Here is a 27,202-nt window from a genome sequence, read left to right as displayed (position 1 = left end):
CAACTGATAGAAAACAGTACCTTACCATTCTCCTGACTTTTCCTATCACATGAATATTCGATTGGAAGCTGTTTTGGACAGCTTTACTTTTCTTTATGCCAAACACTTGGCAGACCCTCCGTACAACGTCCAGAACACGATGGGATATGTTTTCTGTGCTCCGGCAGTTTTCCTTGCCAGACAGAGTGCAAAAGCTTTCTGCTAGGATGTAGACCACAAAAGACGCTAAAGACGAAGCTACGATGCTCTCCGGAGCTAAGCGCCGCTCACGGGCTTCTTTCGGCAGAAGCCGCGCTAAGAGAGCACTGTGAGCGGTACAATCGTCTTTGCGCGAAGAAGCCGCTTCTTCGGCTCCAGGAGCCGGAGAGAGCGGCAGCATCGGAAAGGTGAAGAAGGATGCTGTATTACACTAGGATTGCGTGCGCAGCTTGCCAACTGATAGAAAGCAGTACCTTACCACTCTCCTGACTTTTCCAATCACATGAATATTCGATTGGAAGCTGTTTTGGACAGCTTTTCTTTTCTTTATGCCAAACACTTGGCAGACCTCCGTGCAACGTCCAGAACACGATGGGAGATGTTTTCGGTGCTCCGGCAGGTTTTCCTTGCCTGACAGAGTGGAAAAGCTTTCTGCTAGGATGTAGACCACAAAAGACGCTAAAGACGAAGGTACGATGCTCTCCGGATCTAAGCTCCGCTCCCGGGCTTCTTTCGGCAGAAGCCGCGCTAAGAGAGCACTGTGAGCGGTACAATCGTCTTTGCGCGAAGAAGCCGCTTCTTCGGCTCCGCGAGCCGGAGAGAGTGGCAGCATCGGAAAGGTGAAGAAGGAAGCTGTACAACACTGGGATTGTGTGCTCAACTTGCCAACTGATAGAAAACAGTACCTTACCATTCTCCTGACTTTTCCTATCACATGAATATTCGATTGGAAGCTGTTTTGGACAGCTTTCTTTTCTTTATGCAAACACTTGGCAGACCTCCGTACAACGTCCAGAAACACGATGGGATATGTTTTCTGTGCTCCGGCAGGTTTTCCTTGCCAGACAGAGTGCAAAAGCTTTCTGCTAGGATGTAGACCACAAAAGACGCTAAAGACGAAGCTACGATGCTCTCCGGAGCTAAGCGCCGCTCCCGGGCTTCTTTCGGCAGAAGCCGCGCTAAGAGAGCACTGTGAGCGGTACAATCGTCTTTGCGCGAAGAAGCCGCTTCTTCGGCTCCGGAGCCGGAGAGAGCGGCAGCATCGGAAAGGTGAAGAAGGAAGCTGTACAACACTGGGATTGTGTGCTCAACTTGCCAACTGATAGAAAACAGTACCTTACCATTCTCCTGACTTTTCTAATCACATGAATATTCGATTGGAAGCTGTTTTGGACAGCTTTTCTTTTCTTTATGCCAAACACTTGGCAGACCTCCGTACAACGTCCAGAACACGATGGGAGATGTTTTCTGTGCCTCCGGCAGGTTTTCCTTGCCAGACAGAGTGGAAAAGCTTTCTGCTAAGATGTAGACCACAAAAGACGCTAAAGACGAAGGTACGATGCTCTCCGGAGCTAAGAGCCGCTCCCGGGCTTCTTTCGGCAGAAGCCGCTCAAACGAGAACACTGTGACCGGTACAATCGTCTTTGCGCGAAGAAGCCGCTTCTTCGGCTCCGGGAGCCGGAGAGAGCGGCAGCATCGGAAAGGTGAAGAAGGAAGCTGTACAACACTGGGATTGTGTGCTCAACTTGCCAACTGATAGAAAACAGTACCTTACCATTCTCCTGACTTTTCCAATCACATGAATATTCGATTGGAAGCTGTTTTGGACAGCTTTTCTTTTCTTTATGCCAAACACTTGGCAGACCTCCGTGCAACGTCCAGAACACGATGGGAGATGTTTTCGGTGCTCCGGCAGGTTTTCCTTGCCAGACAGAGTGGAAAAGCTTTCTGCTAGGATGTAGACCACAAAAGACGCTAAAGACGAAGGTACGATGCTCTCCGGAGCTAAGCGCCGCTCCCGGGCTTCTTTCGGCAGAAGCCGCGCTAAGAGAGCACTGTGAGCGGTACAATCGTCTTTGCGCGAAGAAGCCGCTTCTTCGGATCCGCGGGCCGGAGAGAGCGGCAGCATCGGAAAGGTGAAGAAGGAAGCTGTACAACACTGGGATTGTGTGCTCAACTTGCCAACTGATAGAAAACAGTACCTTACCATTCTCCTGACTTTTCCTATCACATGAATATTCGATTGGAAGCTGTTTTGGACAGCTTTTCTTTTCTTAATGCCAAACAATTGGCAGACCTCCGTGCAACGTCCAGAACACGATGGGAGATGTTTTCTGTGCTCCCGCAGGTTTTCCTTGCCTGACAGAGTGGAAAAGATTTCTGCTAGGATGTAGACCACAAAAGACGCTAAAGACGAAGGTACGATGCTCTCCGGAGCTAAGAGCCGCTCCCGGGCTTCTTTCGGCAGAAGCCGCTCAAACGAGAACACTGTGAGCGGTACAATCGTCTTTGCGCGAAGAAGCCGCTTCTTCGGCTCCGGGAGCCGGAGAGAGCGGCAGCATCGGAAAGGTGAAGAAGGAAGCTGTACAACACTGGGATTGTGTGCTCAACTTGCCAACTGATAGAAAACAGTACCTTACCATTCTCCTGACTTTTCCTATCACATGAATATTCGATTGGAAGCTGTTTTGGACAGCTTTTCTTTTCTTTATGCCAAACACTTGGCAGACCTCCGTGCAACGTCCAGAACACGATGGGATATGTTTTCTGTGCTCCGGCAGGTTTTCCTTGCCAGACGTAGTGCAAAAGCTTTCTGCTAGGATGTAGACCACAAAAGACGCTAAAGACGAAGGTACGATGCTCTCCGGAGCTAAGCGCCGCTCCCGGGCTTCTTTCGGCAGAAGCCGCGCTAAGAGAGCACTGTGAGCGGTACAATCGTCTTTGCGCGAAGAAGCCACTTGTTCGGCTACGCGAGCCGGAGAGAGCGGCAGCATCGGAAAGGTGAAGAAGGAAGCTGTACAACACTGGGATTGTGTGCTCAACTTGCCAACTGATAGAAAACAGTACCTTTGCACTCTCCTGACTTTTCTAATCACATGAATATTCGATTGGAAGCTGTTTTGGACAGCTTTTCTTTTCTTTATGCCAAACACTTGGCAGACCTCCGTACAACGTCCAGATCACTTTGGGAAATGTTTTATGTGCTGGCGCAGGTTTTCCTTTCCAGACAGAGTGGAAAAGCTTTCTGCTAGGATGTAGACCACAAAAGACGCTAAAGACGAAGGTACGATGCTCTCCGGAGCTAAGCGCCGCTCCCGGGCTTCTTTCGGCAGAAGCCGCGCTAAGAGAGCACTGTGAGCGGTACAATCGTCTTTGCGCGAAGAAGCCGCTTCTTCGGCTCCGCGAGCCGGAGAGAGAGGCAGCATCGGAAAGGTGAAGAAGGAAGCTGTACAACACTGGGATTGTGTGCTCAACTTGCCAACTGATAGAAAACAGTACCTTACCATTCTCCTGACTTTTCCTATCACATGAATATTCGATTGGAAGCTGTTTTGGACAGCTTTTCTTTTCTTTATGCCAAACACTTGGCAGACCTCCCTACAACGTCCAGAACACGATGGGAGATGTTTTCTGTGCTCCGGCAGGTTTTCCTTGCCAGACAGAGTGGAAAAGCTTTCTGCTAGGATGTAGACCACAAAAGACGCTAAAGACGAAGGTACGATGCTCTCCCGAGCTAAGCGCCGCTCCCGGGCTTCTTTCGGCAGAAGCCTCTGTAACGAGAACACTGTGAGCGGTACAATCGTCTTTGCGCGAAGAAGCCGCTTCTTCGGCTCCGGGAGCCGGAGAGAGCGGCAGCATCGGAAAGGTGAAGAAGGAAGCTGTACAACACTGGGATTGTGTGCTCAACTTGCCAACTGATAGAAAACAGTACCTTACCATTCTCCTGACTTTTCCTATCACATGAATATTCGATTGGAAGCTGTTTTGGACAGCTTTTCTTTTCTTAATGCCAAACAATTGGCAGACCTCCGTGCAACGTCCAGAACACGATGGGATATGTTTTCTGTGCTCCGGCAGGTTTTCCTTGCCAGACAGAGTGCAAAAGCTTTCTGCTAAGATGTAGACCACAAAAGACGCTAAAGACGAAGGTACGATGCTCTCCGGAGCTAAGAGCCGCTCCTGGGCTTCTTTCGGCAGGCGCCGCTCAAACGAGAACACTGTGAGCGGTACAATCGTCTTTGCGCGAAGAAGCCGCTTCTTCGGCTCCGGGAGCCGGAGAGAGCGGCAGCATCGGAAAGGTGAAGAAGGAAGCTGTACAACACTGGGATTGTGTGCTCAACTTGCCAACTGATAGAAAACAGTACCTTACCATTCTCCTGACTTTTCCTATCACATGAATATTCGATTGGAAGCTGTTTTGGACAGCTTTTCTTTTCTTTATGCCAAACACTTGGCAGACCTCCGTGCAATGTCCAGAACACGATGGGATATGTTTTCTGTGCTCCGGCAGGTTTTCCTTGCCAGACGTAGTGCAAAAGCTTTCTGCTAGGATGTAGACCACAAAAGACGCTAAAGACGAAGGTACGATGCTCTCCGGTGCTAAGCGCCGCTCCCGGGCTTCTTTCGGCAGAAGCCGCGCTAAGAGAGCACTGTGAGCAGTACAATCGTCTTTGCGCGAAGAAGCCGCTTCTTCGGATCCGCGAGCCGGAGAGAGCGGCAGCATCGGAAAGGTGAAGAAGGAAGCTGTACAACACTGGGATTGTGTGCTCAACTTGCCAACTGATAGAAAACAGTACCTTTGCACTCTCCTGACTTTTCTAATCACATGAATATTCGATTGGAAGCTGTTTTGGACAGCTTTTCTTTTCTGTATGCCAAACACTTGGCAGACCTCCGTACAACGTCCAGATCACGTTGGGAAATGTTTTATGTGCTGGCGCGGGTTTTCCTTGCCAGACAGAGTGGAAAAGCTTTCTGCTAGGATGTAGACCACAAAAGACGCTAAAGACGAAGGTACGATGCTCTCCGGAGCTAAGAGCCGCTCCCGGGCTTCTTTCGGCAGAAGCCGCTCAAACGAGAACACTGTGAGCGGTACAATCGTCTTTGCGCGAAGAAGCCGCTTCTTCGGCTCCGGGAGCCGGAGAGAGCGGCAGCGTCGGAAAGGTGAAGAAGGAAGCTGTACAAAACTGGGATTGTGTGCTCAACTTGCCAACTGATAGAAAACAGTACCTTACCATTCTCCTGACTTTTCCTATCACATGAATATTCGATTGGAAGCTGTTTTGGACAGCTTTTCTTTTCTTTATGCCAAACACTTGGCAGACCTCCGTGCAACGTCCAGAACACGATGGGAGATGTTTTCGGTGCTCCGGCAGGTTTTCCTTGCCTGACAGAGTGGAAAAGCTTTCTGCTAGGATGTAGACCACAAAAGACGCTAAAGACGAAGCTACGATGCTCTCCGGATCTAAGCTCCGCTCCCGGGGCTTCTTTCGGCAGAAGCCGCGCTAAGAGAGCACTGTGAGCGGTACAATCGTCTTTGCGCGAAGAAGCCGCTTCTTCGGCTCCGCGAGCCGGAGAGAGCGGCAGCATCGGAATGGTGAAGAAGGAAGCTGTACAACACTAGGATTGTGTGCACAGCTTGCCAACTGATAGAAAACAGTACCTTACCATTCTCCTGACTTTTGTAATCACATGAATATTCGATTGGAAGCTGTTTTGGACAGCTTTTCTTTTCTTTATGCCAAACACTTGGCAGACCTCCGTACAACGTCCAGAACACGATGGGAGATGTTTTCTGTGCTCCGGCAGGTTTTCCTTGCCTGACAGAGTGGAAAAGCTTTCTGCTAAGATGTAGACCACAAAAGACGCTAAAGACGAAGGTACGATGCTCTCCGGAGCTAAGAGCCGCTCCCGGGCTTCTTTCGGCAGAAGCCGCTCAAACGAGAACACTGTGAGCGGTACAATCGTCTTTGCGCGAAGAAGCCGCTTCTTCGGCTCCGGGAGCCGGAGAGAGTGGCAGCATCGGAAAGGTGAAGAAGGAAGCTGTACAACACTGGGATTGTGTGCTCAACTTGCCAACTGATAGAAAACAGTACCTTACCATTCTCCTGACTTTTCCTATCACATGAATATTCGATTGGAAGCTGTTTTGGACAGCTTTTCTTTTCTTTATGCCAAACACTTGGCAGACCTCCGTACAACGTCCAGAACACGATGGGATATGTTTTCTGTGCTCCGGCAGGTTTTCCTTGCCAGACAGAGTGCAAAAGCTTTCTGCTAGGATGTAGACCACAAAAGACGCTAAAGACGAAGCTACGATGCTCTCCGGAGCTAAGCGCCGCTCCCGGGCTTCTTTCGGCAGAAGCCGCGCTAAGAGAGCACTGTGAGCGGTACAATCGTCTTTGCGCGAAGAAGCCGCTTCTTCGGCTCCGGGAGCCGGAGAGAGCGGCAGCATCGGAAAGGTGAAGAAGGAAGCTGTACAACACTGGGATTGTGTGCTCAACTTGCCAACTGATAGAAAACAGTACCTTACCATTCTCCTGACTTTTCTAATCACATGAATATTCGATTGGAAGCTGTTTTGGACAGCTTTTCTTTTCTTTATGCCAAACACTTGGCAGACCTCCGTACAACGTCCAGAACACGATGGGAGATGTTTTCTGTGCTCCGGCAGGTTTTCCTTGCCAGACAGAGTGGAAAAGCTTTCTGCTAAGATGTAGACCACAAAAGACGCTAAAGACGAAGGTACGATGCTCTCCGGAGCTAAGAGCCGCTCCTGGGCTTCTTTCGGCAGAAGCCGCTCAAACGAGAACACTGTGACCGGTACAATCGTCTTTGCGCGAAGAAGCCGCTTCTTCGGCTCCGGGAGCCGGAGAGAGCGGCAGCATCGGAAAGGTGAAGAAGGAAGCTGTACAACACTGGGATTGTGTGCTCAACTTGCCAACTGATAGAAAACAGTACCTTACCACTCTCCTGACTTTTCCAATCACATGAATATTCGATTGGAAGCTGTTTTGGACAGCTTTTCTTTTCTTTATGCCAAACACTTGGCAGACCTCCGTGCAACGTCCAGAACACGATGGGAGATGTTTTCGGTGCTCCGGCAGGTTTTCCTTGCCAGACGTAGTGCAAAAGCTTTCTGCTAGGATGTAGACCACAAAAGACGCTAAAGACGAAGCTACGATGCTCTCCGGAGCTAAGCGCCGCTCCCGGGCTTCTTTCGGCAGAAGCCGCGCTAAGAGAGCACTGTGACCGGTACAATCGTCTTTGCGCGAAGAAGCCGCTTCTTCGGCTCCGCGAGCCGGAGAGAGCGGCAGCATCGGAAACGTGAAGAAGGAAGCTGTATTACACTAGGATTGCGTGCGCAGCTTGCCAACTGATAGAAAACAGTACCTTACCACTCTCCTGACTTTTCCAATCACATGAATATTCGATTGGAAGCTGTTTTGGACAGCTTTTCTTTTCTTTATGCCAAACACTTGGCAGACCTCCGTACAACGTCCAGATCACGTTGGGAAATGTTTTCTGTGCTGGCGCAGGTTTTCCTTGCCAGACAGAGTGGAAAAGCTTTCTGCTAGGATGTAGACCACAAAAGACGCTAAAGACGAAGGTACGATGCTCTCCGGAGCTAAGCGCCGCTCCCGGGCTTCTTTCGGCAGAAGCCGCGCTAAGAGAGCACTGTGAGCGGTACAATCGTCTTTGCGCGAAGAAGCCGCTTCTTCGGATCCGCGGGCCGGAGAGAGCGGCAGCATCGGAAAGGTGAAGAAGGAAGCTGTACAACACTGGGATTGTGTGCTCAACTTGCCAACTGATAGAAAACAGTACCTTACCATTCTCCTGACTTTTCCTATCACATGAATATTCGATTGGAAGCTGTTTTGGACAGCTTTTCTTTTCTTAATGCCAAACAATTGGCAGACCTCCGTGCAACGTCCAGAACACGATGGGAGATGTTTTCTGTGCTCCGGCAGGTTTTCCTTGCCAGACAGAGTGCAAAAGCTTTCTGCTAGGATGTAGACCACAAAAGACGCTAAAGACGAAGCTACGATGCTCTCCGGAGCTAAGCGCCGCTCACGGGCTTCTTTCGGCAGAAGCCGCTCAAACGAGAACACTGTGAGCTGTACAATCGTCTTTGCGCGAAGAAGCCACTTGTTCAGCTCCGGGAGCCGGAGAGAGCGGCAGCATCGGAAAGGTGAAGAAGGACGCTGTACAACACTAGGATTGTGTGCTCAACTTGCCAACTGATAGAAAACAGTACCTTTGCACTCTCCTGACTTTTCTAATCACATGAATATTCGATTGGAAGCTGTTTTGGACAGCTTTTCTTTTCTTAATGCCAAACAATTGGCAGACCTCCGTGCAACGTCCAGAACACGATGGGAGATGTTTTCTGTGCTCCCGCAGGTTTTCCTTGCCTGACAGAGTGGAAAAGATTTCTGCTAGGATGTAGACCACAAAAGACGCTAAAGACGAAGGTACGATGCTCTCCGGAGCTAAGAGCCGCTCCCGGGCTTCTTTCGGCAGAAGCCGCTCAAACGAGAACACTGTGAGCGGTACAATCGTCTTTGCGCGAAGAAGCCGCTTCTTCGGCTCCGGGAGCCGGAGAGAGCGGCAGCATCGGAAAGGTGAAGAAGGAAGCTGTACAACACTGGGATTGTGTGCTCAACTTGCCAACTGATAGAAAACAGTACCTTACCATTCTCCTGACTTTTCCTATCACATGAATATTCGATTGGAAGCTGTTTTGGACAGCTTTTCTTTTCTTAATGCCAAACAATTGGCAGACCTCCGTGCAACGTCCAGAACACGATGGGAGATGTTTTCTGTGCTCCGGCAGGTTTTCCTTGCCAGACAGAGTGCAAAAGCTTTCTGCTAGGATGTAGACCACAAAAGACGCTAAAGACGAAGCTACGATGCTCTCCGGAGCTAAGCGCCGCTCACGGGCTTCTTTCGGCAGAAGCCGCGCTAAGAGAGCACTGTGAGCGGTACAATCGTCTTTGCGCGAAGAAGCCGCTTCTTCGGCTCCGGGAGCCGGAGAGAGTGGCAGCATCGGAAAGGTGAAGAAGGAAGCTGTACAACACTGGGATTGTGTGCTCAACTTGCCAACTGATAGAAAACAGTACCTTACCATTCTCCTGACTTTTCCTATCACATGAATATTCGATTGGAAGCTGTTTTGGACAGCTTTACTTTTCTTTATGCCAAACACTTGGCAGACCTCCGTACAACGTCCAGAACACGATGGGATATGTTTTCTGTGCTCCGGCAGGTTTTCCTTGCCAGACAGAGTGCAAAAGCTTTCTGCTAGGATGTAGACCACAAAAGACGCTAAAGACGAAGCTACGATGCTCTCCGGAGCTAAGCGCCGCTCACGGGCTTCTTTCGGCAGAAGCCGCGCTAAGAGAGCACTGTGAGCGGTACAATCGTCTTTGCGCGAAGAAGCCGCTTCTTCGGCTCCAGGAGCCGGAGAGAGCGGCAGCATCGGAAAGGTGAAGAAGGATGCTGTATTACACTAGGATTGCGTGCGCAGCTTGCCAACTGATAGAAAGCAGTACCTTACCACTCTCCTGACTTTTCCAATCACATGAATATTCGATTGGAAGCTGTTTTGGACAGCTTTTCTTTTCTTTATGCCAAACACTTGGCAGACCTCCGTGCAACGTCCAGAACACGATGGGAGATGTTTTCGGTGCTCCGGCAGGTTTTCCTTGCCTGACAGAGTGGAAAAGCTTTCTGCTAGGATGTAGACCACAAAAGACGCTAAAGACGAAGGTACGATGCTCTCCGGATCTAAGCTCCGCTCCCGGGCTTCTTTCGGCAGAAGCCGCGCTAAGAGAGCACTGTGAGCGGTACAATCGTCTTTGCGCGAAGAAGCCGCTTCTTCGGCTCCGCGAGCCGGAGAGAGCGGCAGCATCGGAATGGTGAAGAAGGAAGCTGTACAACACTAGGATTGTGTGCACAGCTTGCCAACTGATAGAAAACAGTACCTTACCATTCTCCTGACTTTTGTAATCACATGAATATTCGATTGGAAGCTGTTTTGGACAGCTTTTCTTTTCTTTATGCCAAACACTTGGCAGACCTCCGTACAACGTCCAGAACACGATGGGAGATGTTTTCTGTGCTCCGGCAGGTTTTCCTTGCCTGACAGAGTGGAAAAGCTTTCTGCTAAGATGTAGACCACAAAAGACGCTAAAGACGAAGGTACGATGCTCTCCGGAGCTAAGAGCCGCTCCCGGGCTTCTTTCGGCAGAAGCCGCTCAAACGAGAACACTGTGAGCGGTACAATCGTCTTTGCGCGAAGAAGCCGCTTCTTCGGCTCCGGGAGCCGGAGAGAGCGGCAGCATCGGAAAGGTGAAGAAGGAAGCTGTACAACACTGGGATTGTGTGCTCAACTTGCCAACTGATAGAAAACAGTACCTTACCATTCTCCTGACTTTTCCAATCACATGAATATTCGATTGGAAGCTGTTTTGGACAGCTTTTCTTTTCTTTATGCCAAACACTTGGCAGACCTCCGTGCAACGTCCAGAACACGATGGGAGATGTTTTCGGTGCTCCGGCAGGTTTTCTTTGCCAAACGTAGTGCAAAAGCTTTCTGCTAGGATGTAGACCACAAAAGACGCTAAAGACGAAGCTACGATGCTCTCCGGAGCTAAGCGCCGCTCCCGGGCTTCTTTCGGCAGAAGCCGCGCTAAGAGAGCACTGTGACCGGTACAATCGTCTTTGCGCGAAGAAGCCGCTTCTTCGGCTCCAGGAGCCGGAGAGAGCGGCAGCATCGGAAACGTGAAGAAGGAAGCTGTATTACACTAGGATTGCGTGCGCAGCTTGCCAACTGATAGAAAACAGTACCTTACCACTCTCCTGACTTTTCCAATCACATGAATATTCGATTGGAAGCTGTTTTGGACAGCTTTTCTTTTCTTTATGCCAAACACTTGGCAGACCTCCGTGCAACGTCCAGAACACGATGGGAGATGTTTTCTGTGCTGGCGCAGGTTTTCCTTGCCAGACAGAGTGGAAAAGCTTTCTGCTAGGATGTAGACCACAAAAGACGCTAAAGACGAAGGTACGATGCTCTCCGGAGCTAAGCGCCGCTCCCGGGCTGCTTTCGGCAGAAGCCGCGCTAAGAGAGCACTGTGAGCGGTACAATCGTCTTTGCGCGAAAAAGCCGCTTCTTCGGATCCGCGGGCCGGAGAGAGCGGCAGCATCGGAAAGGTGAAGAAGGAAGCTGTACAACACTGGGATTGTGTGCTCAACTTGCCAACTGATAGAAAACAGTACCTTACCATTCTCCTGACTTTTCCTATCACATGAATATTCGATTGGAAGCTGTTTTGGACAGCTTTTCTTTTCTTAATGCCAAACAATTGGCAGACCTCCGTGCAACGTCCAGAACACGATGGGAGATGTTTTCTGTGCTCCCGCAGGTTTTCCTTGCCAGACAGAGTGCAAAAGCTTTCTGCTAGGATGTAGACCACAAAAGACGCTAAAGACGAAGCTACGATGCTCTCCGGAGCTAAGCGCCGCTCACGGGCTTCTTTCGGCAGAAGCCGCGCTAAGAGAGCACTGTGAGCGGTACAATCGTCTTTGCGCGAAGAAGCCGCTTCTTCGGCTCCGGGAGCCGGAGAGAGCGGCAGCATCGGAAACGTGAAGAAGGATGCTGTACAACACTATGATTGTGTGCACAGCTTGCCAACTGATAGAAAACAGTACCTTACCATTCTCCTGACTTTTGTAATCACATGAATATTCGATTGGAAGCTGTTTTGGACAGCTTTTCTTTTCTTTATGCCAAACACATGGCAGACCTCCGTGCAACGTCCAGAACACGATGGGAGATGTTTTCGGTGCTCCGGCAGGTTTTCCTTGCCAGACGTAGTGCAAAAGCTTTCTGCTAGGATGTAGACCACAAAAGACGCTAAAGACGAAGCTACGATGCTCTCCGGAGCTAAGCGCCGCTCCCGGGCTTCTTTCGGCAGAAGCCGCGCTAAGAGAGCACTGTGAGCGGTACAATCGTCTTTGCGCGAAGAAGCCGCTTCTTCGGCTCCAGGAGCCGGAGAGAGCGGCAGCATCGGAAACGTGAAGAAGGAAGCTGTATTACACTAGGATTGCGTGCGCAGCTTGCCAACTGATAGAAAACAGTACCTTACCACTCTCCTGACTTTTCCAATCACATGAATATTCGATTGGAAGCTGTTTTGGACAGCTTTTCTTTTCTTTATGCCAAACACTTGGCAGACCTCCGTGCAACGTCCAGAACACGATGGGAGATGTTTTCGGTGCTCCGGCAGGTTTTCCTTGCCTGACAGAGTGGAAAAGCTTTCTGCTAAGATGTAGACCACAAAAGACGCTAAAGACGAAGGTACGATGCTCTCCGGAGCTAAGCGCCGCTCCCGGGCTTCTTTCGGCAGAAGCCGCTCAAACGAGAACACTGTGAGCTGTACAATCGTCTTTGCGCGAAGAAGCCACTTGTTCGGCTCCGGGAGCCGGAGAGAGCGGCAGCATCGGAAAGGTGAAGAAGGAAGCTGTACAACACTAGGATTGTGTGCTCAACTTTCCAACTGATAGAAAACAGTACCTTTGCACTCTCCTGACTTTTCTAATCACATGAATATTCGATTGGAAGCTGTTTTGGACAGCTTTTCTTTTCTTTATGCCAAACACTTGGCAGACCTCCGTACAACGTCCAGATCACGTTGGGAAATGTTTTCTGTGCTGGCGCAGGTTTTCCTTGCCAGACAGAGTGGAAAAGCTTTCTGCTAGGATGTAGACCACAAAAGACGCTAAAGACGAAGGTACGATGCTCTCCGGAGCTAAGCGCCGCTCCCGGGCTTCTTTCGGCAGAAGCCGCGCTAAGAGAGCACTGTGAGCGGTACAATCGTCTTTGCGCGAAGAAGCCGCTTCTTCGGATCCGCGGGCCGGAGAGAGCGGCAGCATCGGAAAGGTGAAGAAGGAAGCTGTACAACACTGGGATTGTGTGCTCAACTTGCCAACTGATAGAAAACAGTACCTTACCATTCTCCTGACTTTTCCTATCACATGAATATTCGATTGGAAGCTGTTTTGGACAGCTTTTCTTTTCTTAATGCCAAACAATTGGCAGACCTCCGTGCAACGTCCAGAACACGATGGGAGATGTTTTCTGTGCTCCCGCAGGTTTTCCTTGCCTGACAGAGTGGAAAAGATTTCTGCTAGGATGTAGACCACAAAAGACGCTAAAGACGAAGGTACGATGCTCTCCGGAGCTAAGAGCCGCTCCCGGGCTTCTTTCGGCAGAAGCCGCTCAAACGAGAACACTGTGAGCGGTACAATCGTCTTTGCGCGAAGAAGCCGCTTCTTCGGCTCCGGGAGCCGGAGAGAGCGGCAGCATCGGAAAGGTGAAGAAGGAAGCTGTACAACACTGGGATTGTGTGCTCAACTTGCCAACTGATAGAAAACAGTACCTTACCATTCTCCTGACTTTTCTAATCACATGAATATTCGATTGGAAGCTGTTTTGGACAGCTTTTCTTTTCTTTATGCCAAACACTTGGCAGACCTCCGTGCAACGTCCAGAACACGATGGGATATGTTTTCTGTGCTCCGGCAGGTTTTCCTTGCCAGACGTAGTGCAAAAGCTTTCTGCTAGGATGTAGACCACAAAAGACGCTAAAGACGAAGGTACGATGCTCTCCGGAGCTAAGCGCCGCTCCCGGGCTTCTTTCGGCAGAAGCCGCGCTAAGAGAGCACTGTGAGCGGTACAATCGTCTTTGCGCGAAGAAGCCGCTTCTTCGGCTCCGCGAGCCGGAGAGAGCGGCAGCATCGGAAAGGTGAAGAAGGAAGCTGTACAACACTGGGATTGTGTGCTCAACTTGCCAACTGATAGAAAACAGTACTTTACCATTCTCCTGACTTTTCCTATCACATGAATATTCGATTGGAAGCTGTTTTGGACAGCTTTTCTTTTCTTTATGCCAAACACTTGGCAGACCTCCGTACAACGTCCAGATCATGTTGGGAAATGTTTTCTGTGCTGGCGCAGGTTTTCCTTGCCAGACAGAGTGCAAAAGCTTTCTGCTAAGATGTAGACCACAAAAGACTCTAAAGACGAAGGTACGATGCTCTCCGGAGCTAAGCGCCGCTCCCGGGCTTCTTTCGGCAGAAGCCTCTGTAACGAGAACACTGTGAGCGGTACAATCGTCTTTGCGCGAAGAAGCCGCTTCTTCGGCTCCGGGAGCCGGAGAGAGCGGCAGCATCGGAAAGGTGAAGAAGGAAGCTGTACAACACTGGGATTGTGTGCTCAACTTGCCAACTGATAGAAAACAGTACCTTACCATTCTCCTGACTTTTCCTATCACATGAATATTCGATTGGAAGCTGTTTTGGACAGCTTTTCTTTTCTTAATGCCAAACAATTGGCAGACCTCCGTGCAACGTCCAGAACACGATGGGATATGTTTTCTGTGCTCCGGCAGGTTTTCCTTGCCAGACAGAGTGCAAAAGCTTTCTGCTAAGATGTAGACCACAAAAGACGCTAAAGACGAAGGTACGATGCTCTCCGGAGCTAAGAGCCGCTCCTGGGCTTCTTTCGGCAGAAGCCGCTCAAACGAGAACACTGTAACCGGTACAATCGTCTTTGCGCGAAGAAGCCGCTTCTTCGGCTCCGGGAGCCGGAGAGAGCGGCAGCATCGGAAAGGTGAAGAAGGAAGCTGTACAACACTGGGATTGTGTGCTCAACTTGCCAACTGATAGAAAACAGTACCTTACCATTCTCCTGACTTTTCCTATCACATGAATATTCGATTGGAAGCTGTTTTGGACAGCTTTTCTTTTCTTTATGCCAAACACTTGGCAGACCTCCGTGCAATGTCCAGAACACGATGGGATATGTTTTCTGTGCTCCGGCAGGTTTTCCTTGCCAGACGTAGTGCAAAAGCTTTCTGCTAGGATGTAGACCACAAAAGACGCTAAAGACGAAGGTACGATGCTCTCCGGTGCTAAGCGCCGCTCCCGGGCTTCTTTCGGCAGAAGCCGCGCTAAGAGAGCACTGTGAGCAGTACAATCGTCTTTGCGCGAAGAAGCCGCTTCTTCGGCTCCGCGAGCCGGAGAGAGCGGCAGCATCGGAAAGGTGAAGAAGGAAGCTGTACAACACTGGGATTGTGTGCTCAACTTGCCAACTGATAGAAAACAGTACCTTTGCACTCTCCTGACTTTTCTAATCACATGAATATTCGATTGGAAGCTGTTTTGGACAGCTTTTCTTTTCTTTATGCCAAACACTTGGCAGACCTCCGTACAACGTCCAGATCACGTTGGGAAATGTTTTCTGTGCTGGCGCAGGTTTTCCTTGCCAGACAGAGTGGAAAAGCTTTCTGCTAGGATGTAGACCACAAAAGACGCTAAAGACGAAGGTACGATGCTCTCCGGAGCTAAGCGCCGCTCCCGGGCTTCTTTCGGCAGAAGCCGCGCTAAGAGAGCACTGTGAGCGGTACAATCGTCTTTGCGCGAAGAAGCCGCTTCTTCGGATCCGCGGGCCGGAGAGAGCGGCAGCATCGGAAAGGTGAAGAAGGAAGCTGTACAACACTGGGATTGTGTGCTCAACTTGCCAACTGATAGAAAACAGTACCTTACCATTCTCCTGACTTTTCCTATCACATGAATATTCGATTGGAAGCTGTTTTGGACAGCTTTTCTTTTCTTAATGCCAAACAATTGGCAGACCTCCGTGCAACGTCCAGAACACGATGGGAGATGTTTTCTGTGCTCCCGCAGGTTGTCCTTGCCTGACAGAGTGGAAAAGATTTCTGCTAGGATGTAGACCACAAAAGACGCTAAAGACGAAGGTACGATGCTCTCCGGAGCTAAGAGCCGCTCCCGGGCTTCTTTCGGCAGAAGCCGCTCAAACGAGAACACTGTGAGCGGTACAATCGTCTTTGCGCGAAGAAGCCGCTTCTTCGGCTCCGGGAGCCGGAGAGAGCGGCAGCATCGGAAAGGTGAAGAAGGAAGCTGTACAACACTGGGATTGTGTGCTCAACTTGCCAACTGATAGAAAACAGTACCTTACCATTCTCCTGACTTTTCTAATCACATGAATATTCGATTGGAAGCTGTTTTGGACAGCTTTTCTTTTCTTTATGCCAAACACTTGGCAGACCTCCGTGCAACGTCCAGAACACGATGGGATATGTTTTCTGTGCTCCGGCAGGTTTTCCTTGCCAGACGTAGTGCAAAAGCTTTCTGCTAGGATGTAGACCACAAAAGACGCTAAAGACGAAGGTACGATGCTCTCCGGAGCTAAGCGCCGCTCCCGGGCTTCTTTCGGCAGAAGCCGCGCTAAGAGAGCACTGTGAGCGGTACAATCGTCTTTGCGCGAAGAAGCCACTTGTTCGGCTACGCGAGCCGGAGAGAGCGGCAGCATCGGAAAGGTGAAGAAGGAAGCTGTACAACACTGGGATTGTGTGCTCAACTTGCCAACTGATAGAAAACAGTACCTTTGCACTCTCCTGACTTTTCTAATCACATGAATATTCGATTGGAAGCTGTTTTGGACAGCTTTTCTTTTCTTTATGCCAAACACTTGGCAGACCTCCGTACAACGTCCAGATCACTTTGGGAAATGTTTTATGTGCTGGCGCAGGTTTTCCTTTCCAGACAGAGTGGAAAAGCTTTCTGCTAGGATGTAGACCACAAAAGACGCTAAAGACGAAGGTACGATGCTCTCCGGAGCTAAGCGCCGCTCCCGGGCTTCTTTCGGCAGAAGCCGCGCTAAGAGAGCACTGTGAGCGGTACAATCGTCTTTGCGCGAAGAAGCCGCTTCTTCGGCTCCGCGAGCCGGAGAGAGAGGCAGCATCGGAAAGGTGAAGAAGGAAGCTGTACAACACTGGGATTGTGTGCTCAACTTGCCAACTGATAGAAAACAGTACCTTACCATTCTCCTGACTTTTCCTATCACATGAATATTCGATTGGAAGCTGTTTTGGACAGCTTTTCTTTTCTTTATGCCAAACACTTGGCAGACCTCCCTACAACGTCCAGAACACGATGGGAGATGTTTTCTGTGCTCCGGCAGGTTTTCCTTGCCAGACAGAGTGGAAAAGCTTTCTGCTAGGATGTAGACCACAAAAGACGCTAAAGACGAAGGTACGATGCTCTCCCGAGCTAAGCGCCGCTCCCGGGCTTCTTTCGGCAGAAGCCGCTCAAACGAGAACACTGTAACCGGTACAATCGTCTTTGCGCGAAGAAGCCGCTTCTTCGGCTCCGGGAGCCGGAGAGAGCGGCAGCATCGGAAAGGTGAAGAAGGAAGCTGTACAACACTGGGATTGTGTGCTCAACTTGCCAACTGATAGAAAACAGTACCTTACCATTCTCCTGACTTTTCCTATCACATGAATATTCGATTGGAAGCTGTTTTGGACAGCTTTTCTTTTCTTTATGCCAAACACTTGGCAGACCTCCGTGCAATGTCCAGAACACGATGGGATATGTTTTCTGTGCTCCGGCAGGTTTTCCTTGCCAGACGTAGTGCAAAAGCTTTCTGCTAGGATGTAGACCACAAAAGACGCTAAAGACGAAGGTACGATGCTCTCCGGTGCTAAGCGCCGCTCCCGGGCTTCTTTCGGCAGAAGCCGCGCTAAGAGAGCACTGTGAGCAGTACAATCGTCTTTGCGCGAAGAAGCCGCTTCTTCGGCTCCGCGAGCCGGAGAGAGCGGCAGCATCGGAAAGGTGAAGAAGGAAGCTGTACAACACTGGGATTGTGTGCTCAACTTGCCAACTGATAGAAAACAGTACCTTTGCACTCTCCTGACTTTTCTAATCACATGAATATTCGATTGGAAGCTGTTTTGGACAGCTTTTCTTTTCTGTATGCCAAACACTTGGCAGACCTCCGTACAACGTCCAGATCACGTTGGGAAATGTTTTATGTGCTGGCGCGGGTTTTCCTTGCCAGACAGAGTGGAAAAGCTTTCTGCTAGGATGTAGACCACAAAAGACGCTAAAGACGAAGGTACGATGCTCTCCGGAGCTAAGAGCCGCTCCCGGGCTTCTTTCGGCAGAAGCCGCTCAAACGAGAACACTGTGAGCGGTACAATCGTCTTTGCGCGAAGAAGCCGCTTCTTCGGCTCCGGGAGCCGGAGAGAGCGGCAGCGTCGGAAAGGTGAAGAAGGAAGCTGTACAACACTGGGATTGTGTGCTCAACTTGCCAACTGATAGAAAACAGTACCTTACCATTCTCCTGACTTTTCCTATCACATGAATATTCGATTGGAAGCTGTTTTGGACAGCTTTTCTTTTCTTTATGCCAAACACTTGGCAGACCTCCGTGCAACGTCCAGAACACGATGGGATATGTTTTCTGTGCTCCGGCAGGTTTTCCTTGCCAGACGTAGTGCAAAAGCTTTCTGCTAGGATGTAGACCACAAAAGACGCTAAAGACGAAGGTACGATGCTTTCCGGAGCTAAGCGCCGCTCCCGGGCTTCTTTCGGCAGAAGCCGCTCAAACGAGAACACTGTGAGCGGTACAATCGTCTTTGCGCGAAGAAGCCGGTTCTTCGGCTCCGGGAGCCGGAGAGAGCGGCAGCATCGGAAAGGTGAAGAAGGAAGCTGTACAACACTGGGATTGTGTGCTCAACTTGCCAACTGATAGAAAACAGTACCTTACCATTCTCCTGACTTTTCCTATCACATGAATATTCGATTGGAAGCTGTTTTGGACAGCTTTTCTTTTCTTTATGACAAACACTTGGCAGACCTCCGTGCAACGTCCAGAACACGATGGGAGATGTTTTCTGTGCTCCGGCAGGTTTTCCTTGCCAGACGTAGTGCAAAAGCTTTCTGCTAGGATGTAGACCACAAAAGACGCTAAAGACGAAGGTACGATGCTCTCCGGAGCTAAGCGCCGCTCCCGGGCTTCTTTCGGCAGAAGCCGCGCTAAGAGAGCACTGTGAGCGGTACAATCGTCTTTGCGCGAAGAAGCCGCTTCTTCGGCTCCGCGAGCCGGAGAGAGCGGCAGCATCGGAAAGGTGAAGAAGGAAGCTGTACAACACTGGGATTGTGTGCTCAACTTGCCAACTGATAGAAAACAGTACTTTACCATTCTCCTGACTTTTCCTATCACATGAATATTCGATTGGAAGCTGTTTTGGACAGCTTTTCTTTTCTTTATGCCAAACACTTGGCAGACCTCCGTACAACGTCCAGATCATGTTGGGAAATGTTTTCTGTGCTGGCGCAGGATTTCCTTGCCAGACAGAGTGCAAAAGCTTTCTGCTAAGATGTAGACCACAAAAGACGCTAAAGACGAAGGTACGATGCTCTCCGGAGCTAAGCGCCGCTCCCGGGCTTCTTTCGGCAGAAGCCTCTGTAACGAGAACACTGTGAGCGGTACAATCGTCTTTGCGCGAAGAAGCCGCTTCTTCGGCTCCGGGAGCCGGAGAGAGCGGCAGCATCGGAAAGGTGAAGAAGGAAGCTGTACAACACTGGGATTGTGTGCTCAACTTGCCAACTGATAGAAAACAGTACCTTACCATTCTCCTGACTTTTCCTATCACATGAATATTCGATTGGAAGCTGTTTTGGACAGCTTTTCTTTTCTTAATGCCAAACAATTGGCAGACCTCCGTGCAACGTCCAGAACACGATGGGATATGTTTTCTGTGCTCCGGCAGGTTTTCCTTGCCTGACAGAGTGCAAAAGCTTTCTGCTAAGATGTAGACCACAAAAGACGCTAAAGACGAAGGTACGATGCTCTCCGGAGCTAAGAGCCGCTCCTGGGCTTCTTTCGGCAGAAGCCGCTCAAACGAGAACACTGTAACCGGTACAATCGTCTTTGCGCGAAGAAGCCGCTTCTTCGGCTCCGGGAGCCGGAGAGAGCGGCAGCATCGGAAAGGTGAAGAAGGAAGCTGTACAACACTGGGATTGTGTGCTCAACTTGCCAACTGATAGAAAACAGTACCTTACCATTCTCCTGACTTTTCCTATCACATGAATATTCGATTGGAAGCTGTTTTGGACAGCTTTTCTTTTCTTTATGCCAAACACTTGGCAGACCTCCGTGCAATGTCCAGAACACGATGGGATATGTTTTCTGTGCTCCGGCAGGTTTTCCTTGCCAGACGTAGTGCAAAAGCTTTCTGCTAGGATGTAGACCACAAAAGACGCTAAAGACGAAGGTACGATGCTCTCCGGTGCTAAGCGCCGCTCCCGGGCTTCTTTCGGCAGAAGCCGCGCTAAGAGAGCACTGTGAGCAGTACAATCGTCTTTGCGCGAAGAAGCCGCTTCTTCGGCTCCGCGAGCCGGAGAGAGCGGCAGCATCGGAAAGGTGAAGAAGGAAGCTGTACAACACTGGGATTGTGTGCTCAACTTGCCAACTGATAGAAAACAGTACCTTTGCACTCTCCTGACTTTTCTAATCACATGAATATTCGATTGGAAGCTGTTTTGGACAGCTTTTCTTTTCTGTATGCCAAACACTTGGCAGACCTCCGTACAACGTCCAGATCACGTTGGGAAATGTTTTCTGTGCTGGCGCAGGTTTTCCTTGCCAGACAGAGTGGAAAAGCTTTCTGGTAGGATGTAGACCACAAAAGACGCTAAAGACGAAGGTACGATGCTTTCCGCAGCTAAGCGCCGCTCCCGGGCTTCTTTCGGCAGAAGCCGCGCTAAGAGAACACTGTGAGCGGTACAATCGTCTTTGCGCGAAGAAGCCGCTTCTTCGGCTCCGGGAGCCGGAGAGAGCGGCAGCATCGGAAAGGTGAAGAAGGAAGCTGTACAACACTGGGATTGTGTGCTCAACTTGCCAACTGATAGAAAACAGTACCTTACCATTCTCCTGACTTTTCCTATCACATGAATATTCGATTGGAAGCTGTTTTGGACAGCTTTTCTTTTCTTTATGCCAAACACTTGGCAGACCTCCCTACAACGTCCAGAACACGATGGGATATGTTTTCTGTGCTGGCGCAGGTTTTCCTTGCCTGACAGAGTGGAAAAGCTTTCTGCTAGGATGTAGACCACAAAAGACGCTAAACACGAAGGTACGATGCTCTCCCGAGCTAAGCGCCGCTCCTGGGCTTCTTTCGGCAGAAGCCTCTGTAACGAGAGCACTGTGAGCGGTACAATCGTCTTTGCGCGAAGAAGCCGCTTCTTCGGCTCCGGGAGCCGGAGAGAGCGGCAGCATCGGAAAGGTGAAGAAGGAAGCTGTACAACACTGGGATTGTGTGCTCAACTTGCCAACTGATAGAAAACAGTACCTTACCATTCTCCTGACTTTTCCTATCACATGAATATTCGATTGGAAGCTGTTTTGGACAGCTTTTCTTTTCTTTATGCCAAACACTTGGCAGACCTCCGTGCAACGTCCAGAACACGATGGGAGATGTTTTCTGTGCTGGCGCAGGTTTTCCTTGCCAGACAGAGTGGAAAAGCTTTCTGCTAGGATGTAGACCACAAAAGACGCTAAAGACGAAGGTACGATGCTCTCCCGAGCTAAGCGCCGCTCCCGGGCTTCTTTCGGCAGAAGCCTCTGTAACGAGAACACTGTGAGCGGTACAATCGTCTTTGCGCGAAGAAGCCGCTTCTTCGGCTCCGGGAGCCGGAGAGAGCGGCAGCATCGGAAAGGTGAAGAAGGAAGCTGTACAACACTGGGATTGTGTGCTCAACTTGCCAACTGATAGAAAACAGTACCTTACCATTCTCCTGACTTTTGTAATCACATGAATATTCGATTGGAAGCTGTTTTGGACAGCTTTTCTTTTCTTAATGCCAAACAATTGGCAGACCTCCGTGCAACGTCCAGAACACGATGGGAGATGTTTTCTGTGCTCCGGCAGGTTTTCCTTGCCTGACAGAGTGGAAAAGCTTTCTGCTAAGATGTAGACCACAAAAGACGCTAAAGACGAAGGTACGATGCTCTCCGGAGCTAAGAGCCGCTCCCGGGTTTCTTTCGGCAGAAGCCGCTCAAACGAGAACACTGTAACCGGTACAATCGTCTTTGCGCGAAGAAGCCGCTTCTTCGGCTCCGGGAGCCGGAGAGAGCGGCAGCATCGGAAAGGTGAAGAAGGAAGCTGTACAACACTGGGATTGTGTGCTCAACTTGCCAACTGATACAAAACAGTACCTTACCATTCTCCTGACTTTTCCTATCACATGAATATTCGATTGGAAGCTGTTTTGGACAGCTTTTCTTTTCTTTATGCCAAACACTTGGCAGACCTCCCTACAACGTCCAGAACACGATGGGAGATGTTTTCTGTGCTCCGGCAGGTTTTCCTTGCCAGACGTAGTGCAAAAGCTTTCTGCTAGGATGTAGACCACAAAAGACGCTAAAGACGAAGGTACGATGCTCTCCGGAGCTAAGCGCCGCTCCCGGGCTGCTTTCGGCAGAAGCCGCGCTAAGAGAGCACTGTGAGCGGTACAATCCTCTTTGCGCGAAGAAGCCACTTGTTCGGCTCCGCGAGCCGGAGAGAGCGGCAGCATCGGAAAGGTGAAGAAGGAAGCTGTACAACACTGGGATTGTGTGCTCAACTTGCCAACTGATAGAAAACAGTACCATACCATTCTCCTGACTTTTCCTATCACATGAATATTCGATTGGAAGCTGTTTTGGACAGCTTTTCTTTTCTTTATGCCAAACACTTGGCAGACCTCCCTACAACGTCCAGAACACGATGGGAGATGTTTTCTGTGCTCCGGCAGGTTTTCCTTGCCAGACAGAGTGGAAAAGCTTTCTGCTAGGATGTAGACCACAAAAGACGCTAAAGACGAAGGTACGATGCTTTCCGGAGCTAAGCGCCGCTCCCGGGCTTCTTTCGGCAGAAGCCGCGCTAAGAGAGCACTGTGAGCGGTACAATCGTCTTTGCGCGAAGAAGCCGCTTCTTCGGCTCCGGGAGCCGGAGAGAGCGGCAGCATCGGAAACGTGAAGAAGGAAGCTGTACAACACTGGGATTGTGTGCTCAACTTGCCAATTGATAGAAAACAGTACCTTACTATTCTCCTGACTTTTCTAATCACATGAATATTCGATTGGAAGCTGTTTTGGACAGCTTTTCTTTTCTTTATGCCAAACACTTGGCAGACCTCCGTGCAACGTCCAGAACACGATGGGAGATGTTTTCTGTGCTCCGGCAGGTTTTCCTTGCCAGACGTAGTGCAAAAGCTTTCTGCTAGGATGTAGACCACAAAAGACGCTAAAGACGAAGGTACGATGCTCTCCGGAGCTAAGCGCCGCTCCCGGGCTGCTTTCGGCAGAAGCCGCGCTAAGAGAGCACTGTGAGCGGTACAATCCTCTTTGCGCGAAGAAGCCACTTGTTCGGCTCCGCGAGCCGGAGAGAGCGGCAGCATCGGAAAGGTGAAGAAGGAAGCTGTACAACACTGGGATTGTGTGCTCAACTTGCCAACTGATAGAAAACAGTACCTTACCATTCTCCTGAATTTTCCTATCACATGAATATTCGATTGGAAGCTGTTTTGGACAGCTTTTCTTTTCTTTATGCCAAACACTTGGCAGACCTCCCTACAACGTCCAGAACACGATGGGAGATGTTTTCTGTGCTCCGGCAGGTTTTCCTTGCCAGACAGAGTGGAAAAGCTTTCTGCTAAGATGTAGACCACAAAAGACGCTAAAGACGAAGGTACGATGCTCTCCGGAGCTAAGAGCCGCTCCCGGGCTTCTTTCGGCAGAAGCCGCTCAAACGAGAACATTGTGACCGGTACAATCGTCTTTGCGCGAAGAAGCCGCTTCTTCGGCTCCGGGAGCCGGAGAGAGCGGCAGCATCGGAAAGGTGAAGAAGGAAGCTGTACAACACTGGGATTGTGTGCTCAACTTGCCAACTGATAGAAAACAGTACCTTACCATTCTCCTGACTTTTGTAATCACATGAATATTCGATTGGAAGCTGTTTTGGACAGATTTTCTTTTCTTAATGCCAAACAATTGGCAGACCTCCGTGCAACGTCCAGAACACGATGGGAGATGTTTTCTGTGCTCCGGCAGGTTTTCCTTGCCTGACAGAGTGGAAAAGCTTTCTGCTAAGATGTAGACCACAAAAGACGCTAAAGACGAAGGTACGATGCTCTCCGGAGCTAAGCGCCGCTCCCGGGCTGCTTTCGGCAGAAGCCGCGCTAAGAGAGCACTGTGAGCGGTACAATCCTCTTTGCGCGAAGAAGCCACTTGTTCGGCTCCGCGAGCCGGAGAGAGCGGCAGCATCGGAAAGGTGAAGAAGGAAGCTGTACAACACTGGGATTGTGTGCTCAACTTGCCAACTGATAGAAAACAGTACCTTACCATTCTCCTGAATTTTCCTATCACATGAATATTCGATTGGAAGCTGTTTTGGACAGCTTTTCTTTTCTTTATGCCAAACACTTGGCAGACCTCCCTACAACGTCCAGAACACGATGGGAGATGTTTTCTGTGCTCCGGCAGGTTTTCCTTGCCAGACAGAGTGGAAAAGCTTTCTGCTAAGATGTAGACCACAAAAGACGCTAAAGACGAAGGTACGATGCTCTCCGGAGCTAAGAGCCGCTCCCGGGCTTCTTTCGGCAGAAGCCGCTCAAACGAGAACATTGTGACCGGTACAATCGTCTTTGCGCGAAGAAGCCGCTTCTTCGGCTCCGGGAGCCGGAGAGAGCGGCAGCATCGGAAAGGTGAAGAAGGAAGCTGTACAACACTGGGATTGTGTGCTCAACTTGCCAACTGATAGAAAACAGTACCTTACCATTCTCCTGACTTTTGTAATCACATGAATATTCGATTGGAAGCTGTTTTGGACAGATTTTCTTTTCTTAATGCCAAACAATTGGCAGACCTCCGTGCAACGTCCAGAACACGATGGGAGATGTTTTCTGTGCTCCGGCAGGTTTTCCTTGCCTGACAGAGTGGAAAAGCTTTCTGCTAAGATGTAGACCACAAAAGACGCTAAAGACGAAGGTACGATGCTCTCCGGAGCTAAGAGCCGCTCCCGGGCTTCTTTCGGCAGAAGCCGCTCAAACGAGAACACTGTAACCGGTACAATCGTCTTTGCGCGAAGAAGCCGCTTCTTCGGCTCCGGGAGCCGGAGAGAGCGGCAGCATCGGAAAGGTGAAGAAGGAAGCTGTACAACACTGGGATTGTGTGCTCAACTTGCCAACTGATAGAAAACGGTACCTTACCATTCTCCTGACTTTTCCTATCACATGAATATTCGATTGGAAGCTGTTTTGGACAGCTTTTCTTTTCTTTATGCCAAACACTTGGCAGACCTCCGTGCAACGTCCAGAACACGATGGGAGATGTTTTCTGTGCTCCGGCAGGTTTTCCTTGCCAGACGTAGTGCAAAAGCTTTCTGCTAGGATGTAGACCACAAAAGACGCTAAAGACGAAGGTACGATGCTCTCCGGAGCTAAGCGCCGCTCCCGGGCTTCTTTCGGCAGAAGCCGCGCTAAGAGAGCACTGTGAGCGGTACAATCGTCTTTGCGCGAAGAAGCCGCTTCTTCGGCTCCGGGAGCCGGAGAGAGCGGCAGCATCGGAAAGGTGAAGAAGGAAGCTGTACAACACTGGGATTGTGTGCTCAACTTGCCAACTGATAGAAAACAGTACCTTACCATTCTCCTGACTTTTCCTATCACATGAATATTCGATTGGAAGCTGTTTTGGACAGCTTTTCTTTTCTTTATGCCAAACACTTGGCAGACCTCCGTAAAACGTCCAGATCACGTTGGGAAATGTTTTCTGTGCTGGCGCAGGTTTTCCTTGCCAGACAGAGTGGAAAAGCTTTCTGGTAGGATGTAGACCACAAAAGACGCTAAAGACGAAGGTACGATGCTTTCCGGAGCTAAGCGCCGCTCCCGGGCTTCTTTCGGCAGAAGCCGCGCTAAGAGAGCACTGTGAGCGGTACAATCGTCTTTGCGCGAAGAAGCCGCTTCTTCGGCTCCGGGAGCCGGAGAGAGCGGCAGCATCGGAAACGTGAAGAAGGAAGCTGTACAACACTGGGATTGTGTGCTCAACTTGCCAATTGATAGAAAACAGTACCTTACTATTCTCCTGACTTTTCTAATCACATGAATATTCGATTGGAAGCTGTTTTGGACAGCTTTTCTTTTCTTTATGCCAAACACTTGGCAGACCTCCGTGCAACGTCCAGAACACGATGGGAGATGTTTTCTGTGCTCCGGCAGGTTTTCCTTGCCAGACGTAGTGCAAAAGCTTTCTGCTAGGATGTAGACCACAAAAGACGCTAAAGACGAAGGTACGATGCTCTCCGGAGCTAAGCGCCGCTCCCGGGCTGCTTTCGGCAGAAGCCGCGCTAAGAGAGCACTGTGAGCGGTACAATCCTCTTTGCGCGAAGAAGCCACTTGTTCGGCTCCGCGAGCCGGAGAGAGCGGCAGCATCGGAAAGGTGAAGAAGGAAGCTGTACAACACTGGGATTGTGTGCTCAACTTGCCAACTGATAGAAAACAGTACCTTACCATTCTCCTGAATTTTCCTATCACATGAATATTCGATTGGAAGCTGTTTTGGACAGCTTTTCTTTTCTTTATACCAAACACTTGGCAGACCTCCCTACAACGTCCAGAACACGATGGGAGATGTTTTCTGTGCTCCGGCAGGTTTTCCTTGCCAGACAGAGTGGAAAAGCTTTCTGCTAAGATGTAGACCACAAAAGACGCTAAAGACGAAGGTACGATGCTCTCCGGAGCTAAGAGCCGCTCCCGGGCTTCTTTCGGCAGAAGCCGCTCAAACGAGAACATTGTGACCGGTACAATCGTCTTTGCGCGAAGAAGCCGCTTCTTTGGCTCCGGGAGCCGGAGAGAGCGGCAGCATCGGAAAGGTGAAGAAGGAAGCTATACAACACTGGGATTGTGTGCTCAACTTGCCAACTGATAGAAAACAGTACCTTTGCACTCTCCTGACTTTTCTAATCACATGAATATTCGATTGGAAGCTGTTTTGGACAGCTTTTCTTTTCTTTATGCCAAACACTTGGCAGACCTCCGTGCAACGTCCAGAACACGATGGGAGATGTTTTCTGTGCTCCGGCAGGTTTTCCATGCCAGACGTAGTGCAAAAGCTTTCTGCTAGGATGTAGACCACAAAAGACGCTAAAGACGAAGGTACGATGCTTTCCGGAGCTAAGCGCCGCTCCCGGGCTTCTTTCGGCAGAAGCCGCGCTAAGAGAGCACTGTGAGCGGTACAATCGTCTTTGCGCGAAGAAGCCGCTTCTTCGGCTCCGGGAGCCGGAGAGAGCGGCAGCATCGGAAACGTGAA

The sequence above is a fragment of the Ammospiza nelsoni genome, chromosome 5 (assembly GCF_027579445.1).
Source record: "Ammospiza nelsoni isolate bAmmNel1 chromosome 5, bAmmNel1.pri, whole genome shotgun sequence".
In the NCBI taxonomy this organism is placed as follows: domain Eukaryota; kingdom Metazoa; phylum Chordata; class Aves; order Passeriformes; family Passerellidae; genus Ammospiza; species Ammospiza nelsoni.
This window is presented reverse-complemented; position numbering follows the sequence as displayed.